This window comes from Heptranchias perlo, chromosome 20 (assembly GCF_035084215.1).
Source record: "Heptranchias perlo isolate sHepPer1 chromosome 20, sHepPer1.hap1, whole genome shotgun sequence".
In the NCBI taxonomy this organism is placed as follows: domain Eukaryota; kingdom Metazoa; phylum Chordata; class Chondrichthyes; order Hexanchiformes; family Hexanchidae; genus Heptranchias; species Heptranchias perlo.
This window is the reverse complement of record NC_090344.1, coordinates 5592916-5619190: the sequence shown is the minus strand read 5'-3', so window position 1 is coordinate 5619190 and position 26275 is coordinate 5592916. Positions and strand designations below refer to the sequence as shown.

Sequence of the window (26275 nt, the reverse complement as noted above, 5' to 3'; positions counted from 1 at the left end):
TGTCTATCTCAGATTTAAATTTAGCAATTGAGCTAGTATTAATTGCCGTTCGCGAAAGAGAGTTCCAAACTTCTACAACCCTTTGTGTGTAGAAATGTTTTCTAATCTCACTCCTGAAAGGTCTGGCTCTAATTTTTAGACTGTGCCATCTACTCCTAGAATCCCCAATCAGTGGAAATAGTTTCTCTCTATCCACCCTATCTGTTCCCCTAATAACTTCGATCAGATCACCCCTTAACCTTCTAAACTGTAGAGAATGCAACCCCAATTTGTGTAATCTCTCCTCGTAACTTAAACCTTGAAGTCCGGGTATCATTCTAGTAAACCTACGCTGCACTGCCTCCAAGGTCAATATGTCCTTCCGAAGGTGCGGTGCCCAAAACTGCACACAGTACTCCAGGTGTGGTCTAACCAGGGTTTTGTATGGCTCTGGCATAACTTCTGCCTCCTTGTACTCTAGTCCTCTAGTTATAAAGGCCAGCATTCCATTAGCCTTCTTGATTATTTTCTGCACCTGATCATGACACTTCAATGATCTATGTACCTGAACCCTTAAGTCCCTTTGGACATTCACTGTTTTTAACTTTTTACCATTTAGAAAGGACCCTGTTCTATCCTTTTTTGATCCAAATTGGATGACCTCACATTTGTCTACATTGAATTCCATTTGCCACAGTTTTGCCCATTCACCTAATCTATCAATATCGCTTTGTAATTTTATGCTTTCATCTACATTGCTTACAATGTCACCAATCTTTATGTCATCGGCAAACTTAGATATGAGACTTTCGATGCCTTCATCTAAGTCGTTAATGAATATTGTAAATAATTGAGGCCCTAAGACAGATCCCTGCGGGACTCCACTGGTCACATCCTGCCAATGTGAGTACCTACCCATCCCTACTCTCTGTCGCCTTTCGCTCAGCCAACTTTCTAACCATGTCCGTACTTTTTCTTCGATTCCATGGGCTTCTATCTTCGCTAACAATCTCTGATTTGGGACCTTATCAAATGCCTTCTGGAAGTCCATATGAATAACATCTATTGACATTCCCTTGTCCACTACTTTAGTCACCTCTTCAAAAAATTCAATCAGGTTTGTCAAGCACGACCTACCTTTCACAAATCCATGCTGGCTCTCTCTGATTAACTGTAAATTCTCGAGGTGTTCAGTCACCCTATCCTTAATTTTCGACTCCAGCATTTTCCCCACAACAACCCTAGTTTGTGTAATTTCTCCTCATAATTTAGCGCTGGGAATCCAGATACCATTCTGGTAAATCTATGCTTCACTCCCTCCAAGGCCAATATATCACTCCTAAGGTGCGGTGCTCAGAACTGATCACAGTACTCCAGGTTTGGTCCAACCAGGAACTTTGTACAACTGAAGCATGACTTCTAACCCCTTGTATTCTAACCCTCCAGATATAAAGGCCAACATTCTATTTGACTATTTGATTATTTCCTGTGCCTGTCCATGACAGTTTAATGATGTATGTACATAGACCCCTAAGTCCCTTTGGACCTCAAGAGTTTCGAGCAATTCACCATTTAGAAAGTATTCTGATGTAACATTTTTCGGTCCAAAGTGGACGGCCTCACACGTGCTTACATTGAAATCCATTTGCCACAGTTTTGCCCATTCACTTAATCTAGTAATATCTCTCTGTAATCTCATTCTTCCACCTACCATGCTTACAATTCTGTCATCGGCAAACTTGGACATGTGATTCTCGATCCCGTCATCTAACATCAATCAGACCGGTCAAACTGGGGTAAATTCACATTCAGCTTCAATCTCCACATCATCTTGAGACATTTTCTTTACTCCGTGTGTGTTGCGCTTTGGAAACTTCTGCACTTTGTCCTCTGGAGCTCAAATATAATTCAATTCGAACAACTGCAAAGATATCAAAATCCAATTGGTGACTTCTCACACAGAAAAAGTGATCTAAAAGGGCTCGTCCGGGAGTTGAACCCGGGACCTCTCGCATATTCACGGAGTTGAAACACCCTCAGCGAGAATCATTCCACCGTCTTCAGCCGATTGGCCATCCTTTCAAACCTCTTCTGTCCATCCAATCTCGTTTTCTATTCCGATGTGCAGCAACATCAAGTTGTACACTAACTGTTTCCAGTCACCAATATTAGTCTCTCTTTACCAAATTCGTTTCCAATGAACGACTTGTTTTATCAAATAAGACTTTTCAGAATTAGTTAATCTGAAGCTGCATTGGCATCTGTCTCGGCATCGTCAGAGTATACAAGCTACCATAAGTATATTTTACTCACATTGCTGCTTTCTTTCACTGTGAGGGCGAAGAGGCAAAAATGTGGAGACATTAGATACGAATTTTTTCAGCTGGGTTGCACCTTTACTTTTCCGACCGTCTCAGTCTTTTTTTCCTTTCCCTTTCCCTGCTGGTGTTGCAGGTTGGATCAGCCTTTACCGTTCCAGGAAGCCTGAGAAGTCCATCAGGGGACAACATAGAGACAAGAGACAAGGAGCGATAGAGAGATTCATGTAAATAAAGTCGCTTATAAATGGGTGGTTCTGCAAAGTAGCAGAATTTTAGTTGCAGATTGCGCAAGATTCTTTCTTGTGTATTTGCATTTTGCAAGAGTACATTGGGCACCCAATTAAAAGCGCCGGCCACGCTCGAGTATCTCTCATGCTCTGAGAGAGATAAATGAAGTGAGTTAGATCCATTTCATTCATTTGAGCATTGAACGGATCTTTAAACAATAATTCAGCGAGCAGAAATCAAACCTGCGAAGGAAAACTCCATTTGATCTTGAATTTAACGCTTCAACCACTCGGCGGTCGCAGCGGCACATGGCAGTACTTGCATGGCTGTCGATGCCACTTTAAACTGCCAGTTGCTTCAAACGATGCCCGATAGACCGGCGTTGTCTTGTAGCTTTCCCAGGAGCTTCATTTGATTCGGTGGGTCAAGTTTGGGAAATTGAATGATTTTCACCGGCAGCTTGTGGTAGTATATTACCTCATTTTCATTACCGGTAATGAACCACTGCAGCCACTGCAGAATTCGGTGCCACCCACAGCCGATCGGCCATCCTTTCAGACCTCTTCTATCCATCCAATCACGTTTTCTATTCCGATGTAGAGAAATGTCGAGTTGCACACTAACTATTTCATCCGTTCTCTTTCGCAAACATATCACTGAACCAAACTTCACAAGTCACTCAGGAAAAATAATTCAGTTCAAAATCATTTGCTTCCGAAGGACGTGCGAGGACAGACTGACCAAACCTGCGTTCAGTCGTGAAGCTTGTGGATGTGTTCTGATCCGAAGGGACAGAGACAGGCCTGCGACAGAGAGCGAAGGCAGGAACTCAGAAATGTGGCCATAAATGGGCAGACAGTCAGTCACAGTCATTAATTCTGACACACGGCCCGGTAGTTGTTCAGTCAGTCGGGGAGCGAGGCCTGCAGCCAGCAAACAAAAAGCCTGGCCTGAGAATAAGGCCGAGACCCAATCAGACGGATAAACAGACAGACAGATAGACAGACAGACATCTGACTCAACGTCAAAACGCAGCGTGATCGAATCACGTTGCGGTGATATCATTTTCACAGCAGCTCAGGGTCCTTCCCACAGGTTTTACAGCGGGGCAGTGTTTTATGGATGGGCTGTTCATTGTTAGTAAAATAATATTGATCGGAATTTAATTTGTTACATTAAAGTGCTCTTTGTTTGTTAATTTTGATCTACATCCTCGACAGTATATACAGAAACAAGTAAGAATGTTAAAGGGATGTGGTTTATTCAATATTCGTTGTAAAACCCTGTCAGCTGGTGTAAAAATAAACACAAACTAGCCAACACGCGGGTAAGCCCATAAAGCTAAGATGTATACATGGCCGGTTAGCTCAGTTGGTTAGAGCGTGGTGCTAATAACGCAAAGGTCGCGGGTTCGATCCCCGTACGGGCCAAAAGGTTCCTATTGCCATATTTTGGTAACTTTTAAAAGTTTGGCAGACTGATGAAACAAGCGAATCCACACAAAATTTCATGAGGTAAATTTTTTGGAGTAACATCCATTAATATGTTTTCTGATCTATCTTTTTGAGGTCCAAAGTGGACGGCCTCAAACTTGCTTACGTTGAAATCCATTTGCCGCAGTTTTGCCCATTCACTTAATCTAGTGATATCTCTCTGTAATCTCATTCTTCCATCCACACTGCTAAAATTCTGTCTATCTTTGTGTCATCGGCAAACTTGGTTATGTGGTTCTCGATCCCGTCATCTAATATCAATGAGACCGCCTAAATTGGGGTAAATTCACATTCAGATTCAATCTCCACATCATCTTGAGACATTTTATTTACTCCGTGTGTGTTGCGCCTTGGAAACTTCTGCACTTTGTCCTCTGGAGCTCAAATATAATTCAATTCGAACAACTGCAAAGATGTCAGAATCCAATTGGTGACTTTTCACTAAAAAGCAGTGAGATAACAGGGCTCGTCCGGGATTTGAACCCGGGACCTCTCGCATATTCCATTAGAAAAACGCCCAAAGCGAGAATCATACCCCTAGACCAACGAGCCGCTTGCTAGAAAGCCCTGCAGCCGGTCTAAAATTTCACCATAGACTTCAGCCGATCGGCTATCCTTTCCAACCGCTTCTGTCCACCCAATCTCGTTTTCTATTCCTATATACAGCAATATCAAGTTGTACACGACCTATTTCCAGTAACCAATATTAGCCTCTCTTTACTAAATTCGTTTACAATGTACGACTTGTTTTTTCAAATAATACTTTTGAGAATTAGTTATTCTGAAGCTGCATTGGCATCTGTCTCGGCATCGTCAGAGTATACAAGCTACCAGAAGTATATTTTACTCACATTGCTGTTTTCTTTCACTGTGAGGGCGAAAAGGCAAAAATGTGCAGACATTAGCTACGAATTTATCAGCTGGGTTGCACCTTTACTTTTCCGACCGTCTCAGTCTTTTTTTCCTTTACCTTTCCCTGCTGGTGTTGCAGGTGAGATCAGCCTTCACCGTTCCAGGAAGCCTGAGAAGTCCGTCAGGGGACAACATAGAGACAAGGAGAGATAGAGAGATTCATGTAAATAAAGTCGCTTATAAATGGGTGGTTCTGCAAAGTAGCAGAATTTTAGTTGCAGATTGGGCAAGATTCTTTCTTGTGTATTTGAATTTTGCAAGAGTACATTGGGCACCCAATTAAAAGCGCCGGCCACGCTCGAGTATCTCTCATGCTCTGAGAGAGATAAATGAAGTGAATTAGATCCAGTTCATTCATTTGAGCATTGAACGGATCTTTAAACAATAATTCAGCGAGCAGAAATCAAACCTGCGAAGGAAAACTCCATTTGATCTTGAATTTAACGCTTCAACCACTCGGCGATCGCAGCGGCACATGGCAGTACTTACATGGCTGTCGATGTTACTTTAAACTGCCAGTTGCTTCAAACGATGCCCGATAGACCGACGTTGTCTTGTAGCTTTCCCAGCAGCTTCATTTGATTCGGTGGGTCAAGTTTGGGAAATTGAATGATTTTCACCGGCAGCTTGTGGTAGTATATTACCTCATTTTCATTACCGGTAATGAACCACTGCAGCCAATGCAGAATTCGGTGCCACCCACAGCCGATCGGCCATCCTTTCAGACCTCTTCTATCCATCTAATCACGTTTTCTATTCCGATGTAGAGAAATTTCGAGTTGCACACTAACTATTTCCTCCGTTCTCTTTCGCAAACATATCACTGAACCAAACTTCACAAGTCACTCAGGAAAAATAATTCAGTTCAAAATCATTGGCTTCCGAAGGACCTGCGAGGACAGACTGACCAAACCTGCGTTCAGTCGTGAAGCTTGTGGGTGTGTTGTGATCCTAAGGGACAGAGACAGGCCTGCGACACAGAGCGAACGCAGGAACTCAGAAATGTGGCCATAAATGGGCAGACAGTCAGTCACAGTCTTTGATTCGGACACACGGCCCGGTAGTTGTTCAGTCAGTCGGGGAGCGAGGCCTGCAGCCAGCAAACAAAAAGCCTGGCCTGAGAATAAGGCCGAGACCCAATCAGACGGATAAACAGACAGACAGATAGACAGACAGACATCTGACTCAACGTCAAAACGCAGCGTGATCGAATCACGTTGCGGTGATATCATTTTCACAGTAGCTCAGGGTCCTGCCCACAGGTTTTATAGCGGGGCAATGTTTTATGGATGGGCTGTTCATTGTTTGTAAAATAATATTGATCGGAATTTAATTTGTTACATTAAAGTGCTCTTTGTTTGTTAATTTTGATCGACGTCCAAGATTCTTCCATCACCATCCCTGTGCATGTCCTGTCCCACCGGCAGGACAGACCGACCAGAGGTGGCGGTGCAGTGATATACAGTCAGGAGGGAGTTTCCCTGGGAGTCCTCAACATTGACTCTGGACCCCAGGAAATCTCATGGCATCAGGTCAAACAAGTGCAAGAAAAGCTCCTGCAGATTACCACCAACCGCCCTCCCTCAGCTGATGTATCAATCCTCCTCCATGTTGAACACCACTTCGGGGAAGCACTGAGGGTAGCAAGGGCACAGGATGTACTCTAGATAGAGGACTTCAATGTCCATCACCAAGAGTGGCTCGGTCGTATCACTGCTGACTGAGCTGGCCGAGGCCTGAAGGACATAACTGCCAGACTGGAACTGCGGCAGATGGTGAGAGAACCAACACGAGGGAAAAAGTTACTTGACCTCGTCGTCACCAATCTACCTGTCGCAAATGCATCTGTCCATGACAGTATTGGTAGGAGTGACCACCGCACAGTCCTCGTGGAGATGAAGTCCCGTCTTCGCACTGAGGATACCATCCAACGTGTTGTGTGGCACTACCACCGTGCTAAATGGGATAGATTCAGAACAGGTCTAGCAGCTCAAAACTGGGCATCCATGAGGTGTTGCGGGCCATCAACAGCAGCAGAATCGTATTCCAGCATAATCTGTAATATCTTGGCCCGGCATATTCCTCACTCTACCATTAATAAACAAGCCAGGGGATCAACCCTGGTTCAATGTGGAGTGCATAAGAGCATGCCAGGAACAGCACCAGGCGTACCTAAAAATTAGGTTCCAACCTAGTGAAGCTACAATTCAGGACTACATGCATGCTAAACAGCGGAAGCAACATGCCATAGACAGAGCTCAGCGAATCCACAACCAACGGATCACATTAAAGCTCTGCAGTCCTGCCACATCCAGTCGTGAATGGTGGTGGACAATTAAACAACTAACGGGAGGAGGAGGCTGTGTAAACATCCCCATCCTCAATGATGGCAGAATCCAGCACCTAAGTGCAAAAGACAAGGCTGAAGCGTTTGCAACCATCTTCAGGAAGAAGTGCCGAGTGGATGATCCATCTCAGCTTCCTCCCGATATCTCCACCATCACAGAAGCCAGTCTTCAGCCAATTCGAATCACTCCACGTGATATCAAGAAACGGCTGAGTGCACTGGATACAGCAAAGGCTATGGGCCCCAACAACATCCCAGCTGTTTTGCTGAAGCCTTGTGCTCCAGAACGAGCTGCGCCTCTAGACAAACTGTTCCAGTACAGCTACAACACTGGCATCTACCCGACAACGAGGAAAATTGCCCAGGTATGTCCTGTCCAAAAAAGCAGGACAAATCCAATCCGGCCAATTACCGCCCCATCAGTCTACTCTCAATCATCAGCAAAGTGATGGAAGGTGCCGTCGACAGTGCTATCAAGCGGCACTTACTCACCAATAACCTGCTCACCGATGCTCTGTTTGGTGTCCGCCAGCACCACTCGGCTCCAGACCTCATTACAGCCTTGGTCCAAACATGGACAAAAGAGCTGAATTCCAGAGGTGAGGTGAGAGTGACTGCCCTTCATTTCAAGGCAGCATTTGACCGAGTGTGGCACCAAGGAGCTCCAGTAAAATTGAAATCAATGGGAATCAGGGGGTAAACTCTCCAGTGGCTGGAGTCATACTTAGCAAAAAGGAAGATTGTCGTGGTTGTTGGAGGCCAAACATCTCAGCCCCAGGACATTGCTGCAGGAGTTCCTCAGGGCAGTGTCCTCGGCCCAACCATCTTCAGCTGCTTCATCAATGACCTCCCCTCCATCATAAGTTCAGAAATGGGGATGTTCGCTGATGATTGCAAAGTGTTCAGTTCCATTCGTAACCCCTCAAATAACGAAGCAGTCCGAGCCGGCATGCAGCAAGACCTGGACAACACCCAGGCTTGGGCTCATCAGTGGCAAGTAACATTGGCGCCAGACAAGGGCCAGGCAATGACCATCTCCTACAAGCGACTGTCTAACCACCTGCCCTTGACATTCAACGGCATTACCATCGCCGAATCCCCCACCATCAACATCCTGGGGCTCACCATTGACCAGAAACTTAACTGGACCAGCCATATAAACACTGTGGCTGCAAGAGCAGGTCAGAGGCTAGATATTCTGCGGCGAGTGACTCACCTCCTGACCCCCCAAATCCTTTCTACTATCTGCAAGTCACAAGTCAGGAGTGTGATGGAATACTCTCCACTCGCCTGGATGAGTGCAGCTCAACAACACATAAGAAGCTCGACACCATCCAGGACAAAGCAGCCCGCTTGATTGGCACCCCATCCACCACCCTAAACATTCACTCCCTTCACCACCGGCGCACAGTGGCTGCAGTGTTCACCATCCACAGGATGCAGTGCAGCAACTCGCCAAGGCTTCTTCGACAGCACCTCCCAAACCCGCGACCTCTACAACCTAGAAGGACAAGGGCAGCAGGCACATGGGAACAAGACCACCTGCACGTTCCCCGCCAAGTCACACACCATCCCGACTTGGAAATATATCGCCGTTCCTTCATCGTCGCTGGTTCAAAATCCTGGAACTCCCTTCCTAACAGCACTGTGGGAGAAGCTTCTCCGCACGGACTGCAGCAGTTCTGGAAGGCCAATTAGGGATGGGCAATAAATGCTGGCCTCGCCAGCGACGCCCACATCGCATGCACGAATAAAAAAAATGCGATTTTAATATATAAGCTGTAGGTGACTATCAATGAATGCGCTATTTATATATGAGCTGTGGGTGAGTGTATATGAATGCAATGTTTAGATATGAACTGTGGGTGTTTATATATGCGTGCGATGTTTATATATGAAATGTGGGTATGTATATATGAGTGCGATGTTGATATATGGACTGTGGATTTGTATATGTGGGTGCGATGTTTATATATGAACTGTCGTTGTATATATAGGTGTGCGATGTTTAAATATGAACTGTGGGTGAGTGTATTTGAGTGAGATGTTTATATACGAACAGTGGATGTGTATATATGAGTGCAGTATTGACATATGAACTGTGGGTGTGTATATATGAGTGCGATGTTTATATATGAACTGTGGGTGTGTATATATGAGTGCGATGTTTGTATATGAACTGTGGGTATGTATATATGAGTGCGATGTTTATATATGAACTGTGGGTGTGTCGATATGAGTGTGATGTTTATATATGAACTGTGGGTGTGTATATATGAGTGCGATGTTTGTATATGAACTGTGGGTGTGTATATATGAGTGTGATGTTTATATATGAACTGTGGGTGTGTCGATATGAGTGTGATGTTTATATATGAACTGTGGGTGTGTATATATGAGTGTGATGTTTATATATGAGCTGTGGATGTATATATATGAGTGCAGTATTGACATATGAACTGTGGGTGTGTTTTATGAGTGTGATGTTTATATATGAACTGTGGGAGTGTATATATGAGTGCGATGTTTATATATGAACTGTGGATGTATATATATGAGTGCGATGTTTATATATGAACTGTGGATGTGTATATATGAGTGCGATGTTTATATATGAACTGTGGGTGTGTATATATGAGTGCGATGTTTATATATGAACTGTGGGAGTGTATATATGAGTGTGATGTTTATATATGAACTGTGGATGTATATATATGAGTGAAGTATTGACATATGAACTGTGGGTGTGTTTTATGAGTGTGATGTTTATATATGAACTGTGAGTGTGTATATATAAGTTCGATGTTTATATATGAACTGTTGTGTGTCTGTGAGTGTTGTGTTTATATCTTGAACAGTGGATGTGTATATATGAGTGTGGTGTTTATCTATGGACTGTGGTTGGATATATATGAGTGTGATGTTTATATATGAAGTGCAGTAATGAACAGTAAGGCGTCGCTGGGGTTATATTTTCTTGCAAGACAATGGCGAAAAGTTGCATTTGCTTTGGTGTCCCAATAGCTCAGTCGCGGTTGCATTGGACTGAAAACTTAAAGGTCTTTGGTGTCATCCAGTGTTTGGCTGTTTTTGGTTATTTAGTTTCTTCTTCTTTGGGTCGATTCTCGCATTTATTTGCAGTGAAATTTTATTCCCGCCACTGAAGGATTGGGGATGGAACAGAGAGACATCAACGATGGGAAATATTTATATCGTCTGCATTTGGTTTTTATTTCTCTGTTACCTTCTGCCTTTTCCTCTTGGTTTTTCCTCTCTCGGTGCCGGGTGACCATTTGATTTGATGCATTTGTTCTAAACTGATCCTTTTTCCACATCTCGGGGCGGTCAGACCCGCTCTGTCTTTCTGTTGTTGCTGATGATCATTAATGGGAACAGGCCGCGAGTTAAACGTTTCTCTGCAAACCGGAGAAAGAAAAAGAAAAAGAAAGACTTGTTTCTCCGGCCCAGGGGTAAAGTTACAATGGATGTTATTCAATAAAATTGTCCCGTGAATTTGTCTGTGGATCTGATTGTAAAGCTTGGATTTTAAAATTACGAATACCCAAAACAAAGCCCCTTATCAACCCATACAGGAATCAAACCCGCGATCACGACATTGTGGCATGTTTTACTCCAGCACCTGTACAACCAGTCTCCTAAAATGCAGTCTGAAAAGCGTTTCACATACAAAACAAATCATTATTAAACTTGCGACTGTCACTCGGTAACCACGTTGGCGTCTCTTTCAGTCTGCAACATAATGTTATAGGTTGGTTAATGGTGTTTACAGAAATATTCCTCTTTTCGTCGAGTTTATTTGGTTTCATGTAATTAATTATATAGGTGTGAACGCCGAATCATAACCACGAGCCCACCAGGCACCTGTACGGACAGTTCACCCAATCCGGTTACTTTGATGATCTGCCCTACTCTGCTAGAAAAACAATAGGATGAACAGCCCTTGTCTGTGAAAAGGTGTCCTCTCCCCTTGATCAAACTAATGTGTGCAATTGATGAACTGGAGTGAATTGCGCTCAAAGCAGATCTGGAAAATGCGCAATGCAGCCGCACAGGAATTCCAAATCCACTCTACGTGGAGGAAAAGGAGTGACAGAAACAGAAGGAGATGCCACGTGAAAGATTTGGACCCGGACCTGCTGCATGAGACTTTAAATGTTGTCAGCCTTTAACTGTAGCTCACAGTGTGAGAACAGTCATTGTTATCATTTGCCTTTTATGTATCTTCTTGTACTGCATCTCTTCAATATCCCCGGGTTGTTACAGCACTGCTTTCTTCAAATTAAATCCCATTGTGAAAACATACACGATTTCAAACCAAAGCGAGGTGTGTGAGATTGGAAGGAGAGTGTGAGTGGGGATCATGGGCCCGTGCGTGCGTGCATTTTGGAAATGGAAACAGAGACATCCGCTGCTTGTTGGAGTGTTTCACCTCACTTTTCCATTTCACGCGCAGACCTACCCGCACTCGGTACTGTCATGGCCTGAACAAGTCTTTCGTGTTCTCACAGAAAATGCCACTTTGTGCGAGCAGTTTGTCCGGCCTGGGCTGCAATGAGGTAGGACACTGGGAGTATTCAATTAATGAAATCAGTACTTCAAACAGAAAACATTCTTCACTCACTCATCCTGAGACATTAGGGTCTCTATACTTGAATTATTGTTCCATTCATTGGAACTTGGGAATATGAGTTGGCCATTCAGCCCCTCGAGCATCCTTCCTGAGGTGGGTGCCCGGAACTGAATGCAATCCTCCAGATGGGGTCTCACCAGAGCTCTGTGCAGCTGTAACATAACATCCACCCCTTGTTTTCCAGCCCTCTTGAGATAAACGGGGAGAGTCAGAGCTCAAGAGAGAAAGCGAGAGTGAGCAAATGGGAGCGAGAGAGAGGACTATGCATTGCACAAACCGTCGCTGTGTCGATTTCTCAGGAGCGCTATGAATCCCCACTGAGCTTTTGAACCACTTACTGCACCGCAGCAAATGTTCCAAAGCAGCATATGGGTAACGTGAAATAACCTAATCGATAGCCGATTTGTGGTGCCATGGGTAGCACGTGGGGCTTCTTCTAATCACTGCAAAGGTTGTGTGTCCGATTCTCACCATCGTTGAATTTTAGTTCAGGGTTCGGTGATTTCGGCGCTGGGAAGTGAAATTTTGCAGCAAAACCGCAACAGGATCATTAATGCTCGTCAAGGAAGGGAACTAACCCCCTCCACTTCATCTTATACAAGTGGCTCCAGTCCCACCCGAATTTATAATGCTTAATCCTCTCTGAGCTGGATTGGCGAAACACTCTCAAGATGGAGGAACATCATCTGCTCACCACAAAAGTCAATCTGCTGGACTTCCGGCTCTGTCAGACTGCATGTTCCTTCAGTCAGGTTTCCAACTGGACACATGCATCCTGCTGCCTGCGAGCATTGGTGCTTGAGGGGTAGACTTCTTGCTTGCAGTCATTCTATTCCTGTGAAAGTAGCTCCTGAAGATCGCAAGATGGAAAGTATCGTGGCTGAGCGGTCTAACTCGCTAATTTAAAGCTCAAGCTAAATTCCATAATTTGTAGATGGATCAAAATCATAGTTTGCGGCTCCAATACCGCAGCCTCCCTCCTGTAAACTAATAACACTAAATATCTCATCTGATATTGCAACAAGAGGAACCACGTGGCGATACAAATAATTGATGCATTTTGGAACACTCAATTATACGTTCAGCTCCGTTCGAAATGTTCACAAGGAAAAGGATTCGTTGATCTCGGTGAGACTCGACTAACAACCTCGCCATTTCCCGACCTTGTACGGTCATATAAGGACCGCGCACTGACTGATTGCGCTGCTCGAGCCCGGTCACTTTGATCACCTCTCCTACTCTGCTGCAAAGAATCTTAAGGTGAGAAACGTGTCCTGTCCCCGTGATGAAAATAATATCTGCACGTTCACTTTCAGCTTCTTTCACATCCTCTGCTCCATCGCACTACAATCGGGTTTTCTGTGAACAGATCAAAATAAACACTGGCAGAAATTCTAACAGCAGTGGGATTCAAACCCACGCCTCCATAGAAATTAAATTTAACAACTTGGACCGCGAGGCCACGCTACCATAATGTCACAGTAATGTTTAAAGTGCTGTTTCAGGCTCAAATAAATGAATTGAAGCTAATTGACCGCATTTACCCGATGCTGAGGTTGTTCTCCTTCGAACAGAGAGCGTTAAGAGGTGATTTGATCGAAGTGTTCAAAATCATGAAGGGTTTGGATAAAGTAAATAAAGAGAAACTGTTCCCATTGGCGGAAGGGTCAAGGACCAGAAGACACAGATTTAAGGTGATTGGCAAAAGAACCAAAGGCGACATAAGGAAACACTTCTTTACCCAGCGAGTAGTTAAAATCTAGAATGCGCTGATTGAAAGGATGGTGGAAGCAGATCCAATCGTGGCTTTCAATAAGGAATTGGATAAATAGTTGAAGGGAAATACATTCAGGGCTAACGGGAAGGAGCGGGGGAATGGGACTATCTTGATTGCTTTAACAACGATCCGGCACGAGCTCGATGGGCCGAATGGTCTCCTTCTCTGCTGTAACCATTTTATGATTCTATGATTCGATGTATTCTCTTTATTTTCTTTGCATGCATTTCTCTATCTCTCCCTGTCTCTGTCTCTTGCGTTGTCCTCTGATGGACTTCTCAGGCTTCCGTGAACGGCGTTGGCTGATCGATCCTGCAACACCAGCAGAGAAGGTTAAACAAAGATTGAGACGGTAGGAAAAGTAAAGGTGCAACCCAGCTGCTGCAGCCAATGTCCAAACATTAAGATCTCTTCGCTCTCACAGTGAAACTACGCACCAATTTGATTAAAGTGTTCTGATGGTATAGTGTATATTATCACCATGCCGAGACAGACAGCAATTATATCAAAGAATCATAGAATCATTAAAATTTACGTTAGCGGAGGCCATTCGGCCCATCATGTTTGTACCGGCCGGAAAAGAGATATCCAGCATCAACCGACTTACCAGCGTTTAGTCCGTAGTCTTGTAGGTTACGGCTCTTCAAGTGCATATCGATGTGCTTTTTAAACCCGATGAGGGTTTCTGCTTCTCTCACCCTCTCAGGCAGTGAGTTCCAGACCCCCACCACCCGCTGGGTGGAAAAAAATTCCCCTCTGCTCCACTCTAATCCTTCTACCAATTACCTTAAATCTCTGACCCTTTTTATTGAACTCTCTGCTACGTGAATCAGGTCCTTCCTATCCACTCTATCGAGGCCCGTGATAACTTTATACACCTCAATTAAATCTCCACTCAGCCTCGTCGGTTCCAGAGAAAACAACCTCAGCCTATCCAATCTATCCTCATAGCCAAAATTCTCTACTCTTCGCAAAATCGTCGTAAATCTCTGTACCATTTCTAGTGTAGTCCCATCTTTCCTGTAATGTGGTGACCAAAACTGTACGCAATACTCCAGCTGTGTCCGAACTAGTGTTTTATTCAGTTCTAGAATAACCTCCCTGCTCTTACATTCTATGCCTCGGCTAATAAAGCAAAGTATCCTTTTTTCCTTTTTAACCACCTTAACTACCTGTCCTCTTAACTTCAGGGATCTGTGGACATGCACTCCAAGGTCCCTCTTTTTATTGACACCCATCAGTATCCTCCAAAGCAATGTAGTTTCCGAGCAAATAATTCTGAAACGTCTTGCTTGATAATATAAGTCGTCGAGACGAAACCAATTTAGTAAAGGGAAACTAATATTGGTGACTGGAAATAGTTAGCGTACAACTTGATATTGCTGTATACCGGAATAGAAAACGAGATTGGATGGACAGAAGAGGTCTGAAAGGGTAGCCGATCGGCTATGGGAGACAGCGAAACTTTACACTGGCTGCATGATGTAAGTAACAGCGTCTGCTTGGTCTAGATGTATGATTCTTGTTTCGGGGGCTTTGGTTGATTAATATCTGAGAGTCCCGGGCTCAAATCCCCGATAACCTCTTGCTGTTCCGTTTCGTTGAGTGTAAAATTCACCAATTAGCTTCTGACATCTTTTCAGTGTTCCTGTTGGTAGGATTAAAGTGCATGTTTGAGCTCCAGAGGAGAGAAAGCTGAAGTTTCCAAAGTGCAACACATGTGAAGTAAATAAAATGTTTCAAGATGATGCAGAGATTGATGCTGAATGTGAATTCCCCCTATTCAGGCGGTCTCATTGATATTAGATGACGGGATAGAGAGCGACATATGGAAGTTTGCCGATGACACCAAAATGGGCAGCGTTATAAGCAGTGGAGATTATATCGGAATTGGAACACAGGAACAGGAGTAGGCCATTCAGCCCCTCGTGCCTGCTCCGCCATTCTGATAAGATCATGGCTGATCTATCATCTAACTCCATGCACCTGCCTTTGGCCCATATCCCTTAATACCTTTGGTTGCCAAAAAGCTATCTATCTCAGATTTAAATTTATAAATTGAGCCAGTATCAATTGCCGTTTGCGGAAGAGAGTTCCCAACTTCTACAACCCTTTGTGTGTAGAAATGTTTTCTAATCTCGCTTCTGAAAGGTCTGGCTCTAATTTTTAGACATTGCCCCCTGCTTCCAAAATCCCCAACCAGCGGAAATAGTTTCTCTCTATCCACCCTATCTGTTCCCCTTAATATCTTATAAACTTCGATCAGATCACCCCTTAACCTTCGAAACTCTGGAGAATGCAACCCCAATTTGTGTAATCTCTCTTCGTAACTTAACCCTTGAAGTTCGGGTATCATTCTGGTAAATTCCAGAGAGACATTAATACAATGAATGAATGGGCAAAACTGTGGCAAATGGATTTCAATATAAGCAAGTGTGAGGTCATCCACTTTGGACCTCAAAAGGATAGATCAGAATACTTTAACAAAAGGTGAAAAATTCGAAACTGTGCAGTTCCAAAGGAACTTAGGTGTCCATGTACATAGATCAATTACATGTCATGGACACGAACAGAATATAATCCAAAAGGCTAATGGAATGGTGGCCTATATGTTTAGAGGATGAGAATAGACATTATGCTACAGCTACACAAAGCTCTGGTTGGACCACACCTGGAGTACTGTGTTCAGTTTTGGGCACCGCACCTTAGGAAGGATATATTGGCCTTGGAGGGAGTGCAGTGTGATTTACTAGAAAGATAACTGGACTCTAAGCGATAAATTATGAGGAGAGATTGCACAAACTATAGTTGTATTCCCTTCAATTTAGTAGATTAAGGGTTGATGTGATCGAAATGTTCAAGATATTAAAGGAACTGATGGGGTAGATGGATAGAAACTATTTCCGCTCGTTGGGGTGTCTGGGACTTGGGGACATAGGCTAAACATTAGAGTCAGACTTTCAGGAGTGAAGTTAGGAAACACTTCTGCAAGCAAAGTGTTGGAGAAGTTTGGAAATCTCTTCCACAAACGGCAGTTGATGCGAGCTCAATTGTTAATTTCAAACCCGTGATTTATCGATTTTTGTTAACCAAAGATATTTAGAGATATGGGACTAAGGCGGGTACAGGGATTTCGGTCATAACTCAGCCATGATCGTATTGAGTTGCGGAACAGACTGGACGGACCAAATACCACAATCCTGTTCCGAGGTTCCTCATTGGTGCAAAATGCAAAACGATCTTGCATTGGCCGGGAATCGAACCCGGGTCTCCCGCGTGGCAGGCGAGAATTCCACCCCTGAACCACCAATGCTTGCTTTTTGCCGAAGTTACATGTTCCTATATGGAATTCTGTCTAAACGAACATGCCGTTGACAGCTGCGATGGCCGAGTGGTTCAAGCGTTGGTCTCAAAGCTCCATTGGGGTTTTCCTGCCGAGGTTTGAATTCTGCTCGCAACCCCCAACTGTTTAAAGATCTCTTCAATGCTCAAATAGATTAATTGGAGTTAATTGACCGCATTTACCTCTCTCCCAGCATCAGAGATACTTCAACGTGGCCGGTGCTTTTAATTGAGCGTCCAATCTTCTCTTGCAAGATTTCAAGACCCGAGAAGGAATCTCTCCCAATCTGTAACTTAAATTCTGGTCGTTTGCAAAACCTGACATTTATACTCTTTATTTTCTTTGCATGCATCTCTCTATCTTTCCCTGTCTCTGTCTCTTCTCTCTCTGTTGTGCCCGACGGGCTTCTCAGGCTTCCTTGAACGGCGAAGGCTGATCTCACCTGCAACACCAGCAGAGAAAGGTAAAAAAAAGGCACTGAGACGGTTGGAAAAGTAAAGGTGCAACCCAGCTGCTGCAGCTAATGTCTACACACTTACGTTTCTTCGCTCTCACAGTGAAACAAAGCATCAATTTGTTTAAAGTATACTTCTGGTCGAGTGTATATTATCGCGATGCCGAGACAGACGGCAATTATATCATAGAATCCGAGAAAGTTATGCCAAAGAAGGAAGCCATTCTGCACATCGTGCCTGTGCCGGCCGAAAAATCGGTACCGAGCCTCATCTCACTTTCCAGCGTTTAGTCCCTAATCTTGTCGGTTATGGATCTTCACGTGCATATTGAAGTTTTTATTTTTCAATACGATGAGGGTTTCCGCCTCTCCCACCCTTTCTGGCAATGATTTTCCGACCCCCCCCCCCCCGACCCACCCACCACACTCTGGATGGAAAAAAAATTCACTCCCCTCTAATCATTCTACCGATTACCGAAGATTGATGTATCCTGATTATTGACCTCCCTACGAAGGGAAATAGGTCCTTAATATACACTCGATCGAGGCCCGTCATAATGTTATACACCTCAATTAAATCTCCCAACAGGCTCCTCAGTTCCAAAGCAAACAACCCCAGCTTATCCAATCTAATCTCATAGCTAAAATTCTCCAGTTCTGGCAACATTGTCTTAAATCTCCTCTGTACCATCTCTCGTTCAATCACATCTTTCCTGTAATGTGGTGACCACAACTGTACGCAGTATTCTTGCTGTGGCATAACTATTGTTTTATAAATTTCTACCAGAACCTCCCCTGCTCTTATATTCTATGCCTCGGCTAATAAAGGAGAATATTTTTTATGGCTTCTTAACCACCTTATCCAGCTGTTCTGCCACCTTCTGGGATCTGTGGACATGCACTCCAAGGTTTTTGCTGTTTATCTACACCTCTCAGTCTCCTCCCAAGCAATGTAGTTTCAGAGCAACTAATTCTGAAACGTCTTACTTCATAATTCGAGTTGTACAGTCGAAACCAATTTGTTAAAGGGAGACTAATATTGGTGACTGGAAATAGTTAATGTACAACTTGATATTGCTGTGCACCGGAACAGAAAACGAGATTGGATGGACAGAAGAGGTCTGAAAGGATGGCCGATCGGCTGTGGGAGGCAGCGCACCTTTCAACTGACTCCACGACTTCAGCATCAGCGGTTTGTTGGTCCAGGGGTATGATTTTTCGCTCAGAGGGTTGTGTTATGTGATATGCGCGCGATCTCAGCTTCAAATCATGCATGACCCCTCCTGTTTCTGTGCTTTTAGTGAAAAGTCACCAATTAGCTTCCGATATCTTTTCAATGTTGCTGTTGGTAGAATTGAATTATATCCAGAGAATGTTTGAGCTCCAGAGGACAGAGTGCGGAAATTTCCAAGGCACAACACAGGTGAAAAAATAAATGTCTCAATATGATGAGGAGATTGAAGCTGAATGTGAATTTACCCCAGTGCAGTCGGTCACATTGATATAAGATGACGGGATAGAGAGCGACATGTGCAGATGACGCCAAGATGGGCAGCACTGTAAGCAAAGTAGATGGAAGCAGAACATTACAGAGAGTATTTAATATAATAAATGAATGGGCAAAACTGTGGCAAATGGATTTCAATTTAGGTAAGTGTGAGGTCATCCAACTTGGACCAAGAGAGCATTGATCAGAATACGTTCCAACTGGTGAAATGCTCGAAACCGTGGAGTTCCAAAGGGACTTAGCGGTCCATATACATAGATCATTAAAATGTCATGGACAGGTACAGAAAATAATCAAAAAGACTAATGGAAAACTAGCGTTTATATCTAAAGGACCAGAATACAAGGTGATAGACATTATGCTACAGCTATACAAAGCTCTGGTTAGACCACACCTGGAGTACTATGTTCAATTCTGGGCACCGCACGTTAGGAAGGATATTTTGGCCGTGGAGGTAGTGCAGTGTAATTTTGCTAGATTGATACCTGGAATCCAAGGGTTAAATTACGAGGGGAGATTACACAAACTCGGGTTGTATTCCCTGGAATTTAGTAGAATAAGGGCTGATTTGAGTGAAGTTTTCAAGATATTACGGGGAACTGTTGGTGTTGATGGAGAGAAACTCTTCCCGCTCGTTCGGATGTCTAGGACTCGGGAACCTGGCCTAAAAATTGGAGTCAGGAATTTCAGGAGTGAAATTAGTTAACACTTCGACATGATGTGGAGATGCCGGTGATGGACTGGGGTTGACAATTGTAAACAATTTTACAACACCAAGTTATAGTCCAGCAATTTTATTTTAAATTCACAAGCTTTCGGAGGCTTCCCCCTTCGTCAGGTGAACGATGTGAAATCACATCGTTCACCTGACGAAGGGGGAAGCCTCCGAAAGCTTGTGAATTTGAAATAAAATTGCTGGACTATAACTTGGTGTTGTAAAATTGTTTACAACACTTCGACAAGCAAAGCGGGGTAGAAGTTTGGAACTCTCTTCTGCAAGCGACAGTGTTAGCTTAATTGTTGATTTTAAACCTGAGACTGATAGATTTTTTCGTTAACCAGTGGTATTAAGGGATACGGAGCGAAGGCGGTTATGTGGAATTAGGTCACAGATCAGCCATGATCTCACTGAATTGCGGAACGGGCTCGAGGGGCTAAATGGCTTACTCATCTTCCTAATTGGTGCAAAACATGAAACGTTCATGCATTGTCCGCGAATCGAATCCGTGACAGAGGCCAGAATTCTATCCCAGAGCCACCAATACTCATACGTACACGCACTGCATAAGTACATTTATGTTACTCTCATAGTGATTGAAAGCAGCAATTTGAGTAAATTATACTTATGGTAGAATGTAAACTATGACGATGTCGAGACAGACGATTATGTTGTTTCAGAGCAATTCATTCTGCAAAGTGTTACTTGATAATGCAAGTCTTACATTCAAAGCAAATTTGATAATAAGCGAGAAATATTGTTGATATGAAATGATCAGTGTGGAACCTGATATTGCTCTACATCGTGCATCGTAGAAGAAAGCGGGATTGTATGGACAGAGCCTTCTGAAAGGATGGCGGAACGGCTGCATGGCAGCGAAATTTTACAGCGGATGCACGGCTCTGTTGCTTGTTGGTCTTTGGGTCTGAATGTCGCTCAGGAAGTTCGAATCGTTCTAAATTCCGAATGAGCCCTGTTATGTCCCCATTTTTAGTCAAAAATCACCAATTGGCTTCTTACATCTTTTCAGCGGTGTGGAAGGCAGTTTTGACTTATCTCCAGCAGAGCATGTTTGAGCACCAGAGGAAAGAAAGCAGAGGGTTTGTCCATGCAACACAAGTAGACGAAATGAAGATCATCTTTCAAGAAGTTGTAGATTGAAGCCGGCACATGAATTTATCCCAATTCAGACAATCTCATGGGCACAGAACAAACAAGGTAAAGGATGCTGCATTGGCCTGGAAACAAACCCCTGGTTTCCAACCAGCAGGCGAGGGTTCCACCACTGAACCACCAATGGACACACGGCTGCAGGCAGCACGTGTCGCTTTGGATACATGTCTGGAACATGCCATCTGGCAGAGTTCCTGTGATTACCCTGCGCAATCGACTCCACAGCCGCGCGATGCCTTTGTGTTAACTTATAGACTAAGCATGGTCGTGAAATTCACTGGGGGTTCGAAACCAGCTTACACGACGATTGTGAAACAGTCAAATAAATAAGAGCTGTAATTACCAGGCAGTGTTTACTTCTCTCAGAGGTTAAGGGATAATCCAGCCCAATGTTCACCTTTAAGATTTCACGACTTGAGACAGAATTTCAAAAAAACTGTACCTTAAATTCTGCTCAATCACAGAATTTGGAGATTTATACTATTTTATTTCTTTGCATGCATCTCTCGATCGCTGTCTACGTTTCTTCTCTTTCTTATCGGGCTTCCTTGAACGGCCAGGTCTGGAAACCGGGGATGGAAAAGACTGTCGGATCTTCAGTCCAATTATTGGATTTCGACGGGATGAGCTTTGCTATTTTCCGTCTCCGTTTTCGGAAAATATAAACCCAGATGGGATTTCACCTCCTCAGTCCCGTCACCTCCGGGTAATGGGAATGAACCCAATCTATCGCTCGGTCGGAACATCCGTATTCTTATTGCTTAAGTATAAAATTATGGGGTTACAGCTATATTCAGGACGCATTTTAGAAATTAACACGTAACAGACTTATGCGAAAACTAGAAGCACGTGGAATTAAAGGACCTGTGGTAACGTGGGCACCTAATTGGCTCAGGAATGGGAGGCAGAGAGTAGTGGTGAACGGATACCCTTATACATTAGGGTCTCTATACTTGAATTATGTTTTCATTTATTGGAGCATAGGAACAGGAATCGGCCATTCAGCCCCTCGAGCCTCCAGGTTAACACATTCTGCCTGAGGTGGAGTGCCCAGAACTGAATGATGTCCTCCAGATGAGGTCTCACCAGAGCTCTGTTCAGCTGTAACATAGCTTCCACCCCTTTGTATTCCAGCCTTCTTGAAATAAACGGGGAGAGTAAGAGCTCAAGAATGAAAGCGAGAGAGAGCAAGACGAATAGAGAGAGACAGACAGACAGACAGATCACTCGGCATTGGAGAAACCGTCGCTGTGTAGATTTCTCAGGAGCTGCTGTGAATCCCCACTGAGCTTTCGAACCACTTGCTCCACCGCAGCAAAAAGTCATAAGCAGCAAATGGGTAATGTGAAATCACATAATCGACAGCCGATTTGTGGCGCAATGGGTCGCACGTTGGACTTCAAATCACCAGCTCCAAAGTTGTGGATTCCAATTTGACTACCGTTGAAGTTGAGGGCTCAATTTTGGTGGTGGGAATTAGAACTTTGCAGCAAAACCACAACAGGATCACGAATGTTCATCAAAGAAGGGAAACAACCTGAAAATCGCAATAATTCAAGTATCGTGACTGAGCGGTCTAACCCGCTGGTTTAAAGCTCCAGTTAAATCCCATATTTTGTAGATGGATCAAAATCACGGTTTGTGGCTCCAATTCCGCAGCCTCCTTCCTGTAAACTAATAAAACTAAACATCTCATCTGTTTTTGCAACAGCGTAGGCCGGAGGAACCACATGGCTGAACAAATAACTCGATGCATTTTGTAACACACAAATTGCACATTCTACTCCGTTCGAAATGTTCACAAAGAAAAGGATTGGTTGATCTTGATGAGAGTCAACTAACAACCTCGCCATTTCCCGACCCTGGACTGTCATATAAGGACCGCGCACTGACTGATCGCGCCGCAAGAGCCCGGTCACTTTGATCACCTGTCCCACTCTGCTGGATGGAATATTATGGTGAGCGGCCCTCACCTGTGGGAACGTGTCCTGTCCCCGTGATGAAAATAATATCTGCACTTTCACTTTCAGCTCCTTTCACATCCTCTGCTCCATCGCACTACATTCGGGTTTTCTGTGAACAGGTCAAAATAAACATTGGCAGAAATTCTCAGAGCATTGGGATTCAAACCCACGCCTCCATAGAAATTAAATGTAACACCTTAGACCGCGTGGCCGCGCTACCATAATGTCACAGTAATGTTTAAAGAGCTGTTTAATGCACAAATATATGAATTGAAGCTAATTGACCGCATTTACCCCGTGCTGGGGCTGTTCTCCTTCGAGCAGAGAACGTTAAGAGGAGATTTGATAGAAGTGTTCAAAATCATGAAGGGTTTAGATAAAGTAAATAAAGAGAAACTGTTCCCATTGACAGAAGGATCGAGAACCAGAGGACACAGATTTAAGGAGATTGGCAAAAGAACCAAAGGCGACATGAGGAAACACTTTTTTTACCCAGTGAGTATTTATAATCTGGAATGCGCTGCCTGAAAGGGTGGTGGAAGCAGATTCAATCGTGACTTTCAAAAAGGAATTGGATAAATACTTGAAGGGAAATAAATGCAGGGCTACCGGGAAGTGGCGGGGGAATGGGACTAACTGGATCGGTCTTACAATGAGCCAGCGCGGGCTCGATGGACCGAATAGCCTCCTATGCTGTAACCATTTTATGATTGTATGATTCTATTGATAATCCTTATTTTCTTTGCATGTATTTCTCTATCTCTCCCTGTCTCTGTCTCTTGTGTTGTCCCCCGATGGACTTCTCAGGCTTCCTTGAACGGCGTTGGCTGATCGATCCTGCAACACCAGCAGAGAAGGTTAAAGAAAGATTGAGACAGGAGGAAAAGTAAAGGGGCAACCCAGCTGCTGCAGCCAATGTCTACACATTAATGTCTCTTCGCTCTCAATTAAGTCACTCTCTTTTCATTCCTCTTAATTCGTTCTTTTTCTTTCTGCCTCCAGCACCTTTATCTCTATCCTGTTTTTATTCTCTCATGTGTCTCTGCTGGATGATCCAAAATTCAGACCCGCCGCTTCTTCCAGCTTTTTCTTCCTTCCACAATAATGGTCCATTTCATTGAGACTTTACTGCGGCCTTGCTACTCTAACATTCACCTTCACATTCTGACGCCTTTATGTTTGCTCGATATCGACCGCTGTTCCTCGGGGGCACGTGACCCGTTCATTTGTGCCTTGAAACATTTCCACCTGCGTGACTGTTCCAGAGACAAGCACAAAGAAAGCAGGTCTGGCATTCCGAAGGACAGCGGCATAGTTTTCCGTGAAATTTCCATGGGGTATCTTGTGACACGGGGGATGTTAACTGAAGAACTGGGATTTGTTTTCATGGTCGTTGGAGCTTTTCCCCGAGCAGTTGATGTGCGGGAGAGACGGGCGGCACGACATAGATACGAATGACAGCTGAAAGGTGCACTTTTGGCAATCTGGGCGGTGCAGGAAAGTCGGAAATGTTCCGCTTGATCTTAATAGGTCTGTGGAAATATCTGATTCAAAAGGAATGAGGAGAAATGAAAAGAGCGGGAATGGTGAAAAGGTGTCGATTACAGGAGATTGGCCGTGAGCGAAAGATCCTTTGAAAGCTCGGCGAAGAGGGGAATTTTGTTCGGAAACGGCAGACTTTAAGCGCGTGAGGAAAGTGAAGTGTGAGCTGCGTCCTTGGGTCAAATTGGGTGTTTTCAGGAAAACAGCAATTGTGAAATCACGAAAATGAAAACAGAAAATGCTGGAAACGCTGAACAGGTCAGGCAGCACCTGTGGAGAAAGAACCAGAGGAAACGTTTCAGCTGCATGACCTTTGTCATCAGAACTGAAAGGTTTGTCATGTGTTTGAGCAACTTGACTGTCGAAGATGCGAGCTTCCATCTCTGAATTATTTGGGTTCGAATCTTACTGCTGCCAGAATTTGTCGAGTTTTTCATTTTGGCCGCCACACCAAAAACCCTTCTTTAATAAGAAGTGTTTTTCCGCATTGCTGGTTTACACCTGTTTGTAAAATTCAGCAAATTCTGGATTGCCACCCAACTGTTTCTTAGACGGAGGTGTTGGGACTGTAAGGTGTGATCTCGGCGAAGTATCAATCAATGTGCACAATGGCGCCCTGGTGAACCGAGTACCTCTTAAAGTCAGTATAATATAAAAGATATGTACCATAATTATGAATTTCTTCTTTACATCACACTAGGATTTATTATCAGGGAATGGACATGAGCAGGTCGATTTACGTCACGCTCCGGTCGCTTTGCATCGCCCCCGACACATAGAATAGAATCATAGAAAGGTCAGAGCACGAAAAGAGGCCATTCGGCACATCGAGTCCGTGCCGACAATCTGCCACTGCAATCCAGATAGACCCACTCCCCCACCCTATCCGTGTCGCCCTGTATTATCTTTCGTTTCAAATACTTATCCAGTTCCTTATTGATGACCATGATTGAATCTGCCTCCACCACCCCCTCGGGCGGTGTATTCCAGATCCTAAACACTCGCTGTGCAGAAAAGTTTTTCCTCATGTCACCTTTGGTTCTTTTGCCAAACACCTTAAATCTATGTTCTTTGTTTTTTGATAGGAACAGTTTCTCTCTATCTACTCTGTCTCGATCCTTCATGATTTTGAATACCTCTATTAAATCTCCTCGTAACCGTTTCTGTTCCAAGCAGAACAACCCCAGCTTCTCCAATCTATCCATGAAACATATGCCCCTCATCCCTGGAATCTTTACAGTAAATCTCTTCTGTGGGGATTCGGTATTAACATCGCCGAATCCCCCACCATCAACATACTGGTGGTCACCATTAACCAGAAACATAACTGGACCAGCCACAGAGGCTGGATATTCTGCGCCAAGTGACTCACCTTCGATTTCGCTAAAGCCGTTCAACCATCTACAAGGCGCAAGTTGAGTGAGTTCGAATACTCATGTGATGGTCATCGACCTGAGACGTTAATTCTGTTTCTATGTCTAAAGATTCTGCCTGACCTGCTGAGGATACGCACATTTCCAGTTTCTGTTTCAGGTTGGCAACAGAGTCAGTATTTTCATTTTGAATAAAGGGGCTTTCACGCATTTCTCCATGCGACGAGGTGGTAGAGAGGTTAAGGCGATGACCTGTTAATCTGTTGTGCTCTGCAAGCGTGGGTTCAAGTCCCATCTTCGTCGTTATTGTGTTTAAGTTCTGTTCCTCTCATTCGTGAAAGAATGTCTGGTGAAAGTCCCATCCTTCTCGAAACGGCAGACGGAGTGTTGTGCATTGTTTGCTGAAATCAGCTACAGTTCCTTCCAGGACGGTGTTGAGATTGTATGGTCGCGAAGTATCAGATTGAAGATTGGTGTAATTGTAAAAAGAGTA

General features: G+C 44.0%; 3 non-coding genes across 3 annotated transcripts; 1 reads left to right on the top strand and 2 right to left on the bottom strand.

Annotated features, from left to right (window-relative positions):
- Window positions 1-3884: 3884 nt before the first annotated feature.
- trnai-aau (transfer RNA isoleucine (anticodon AAU)) lies at window positions 3885-3958 on the top strand. The gene has a single exon. It is a non-coding gene; the product is annotated as a tRNA-Ile (tRNA).
- Window positions 3959-4483: 525 nt separating this feature from the next.
- On the bottom strand, window positions 4484-4573 carry trnap-ugg (transfer RNA proline (anticodon UGG)). The gene is given in 2 exon segments: window positions 4484-4519; window positions 4538-4573. It is a non-coding gene; the product is annotated as a tRNA-Pro (tRNA).
- Window positions 4574-16950: 12377 nt separating this feature from the next.
- Window positions 16951-17021, bottom strand: trnag-gcc (transfer RNA glycine (anticodon GCC)). Its single transcript has one exon. It is a non-coding gene; the product is annotated as a tRNA-Gly (tRNA).
- Between the last annotated feature and the right edge of the window lie 9254 nt (window positions 17022-26275).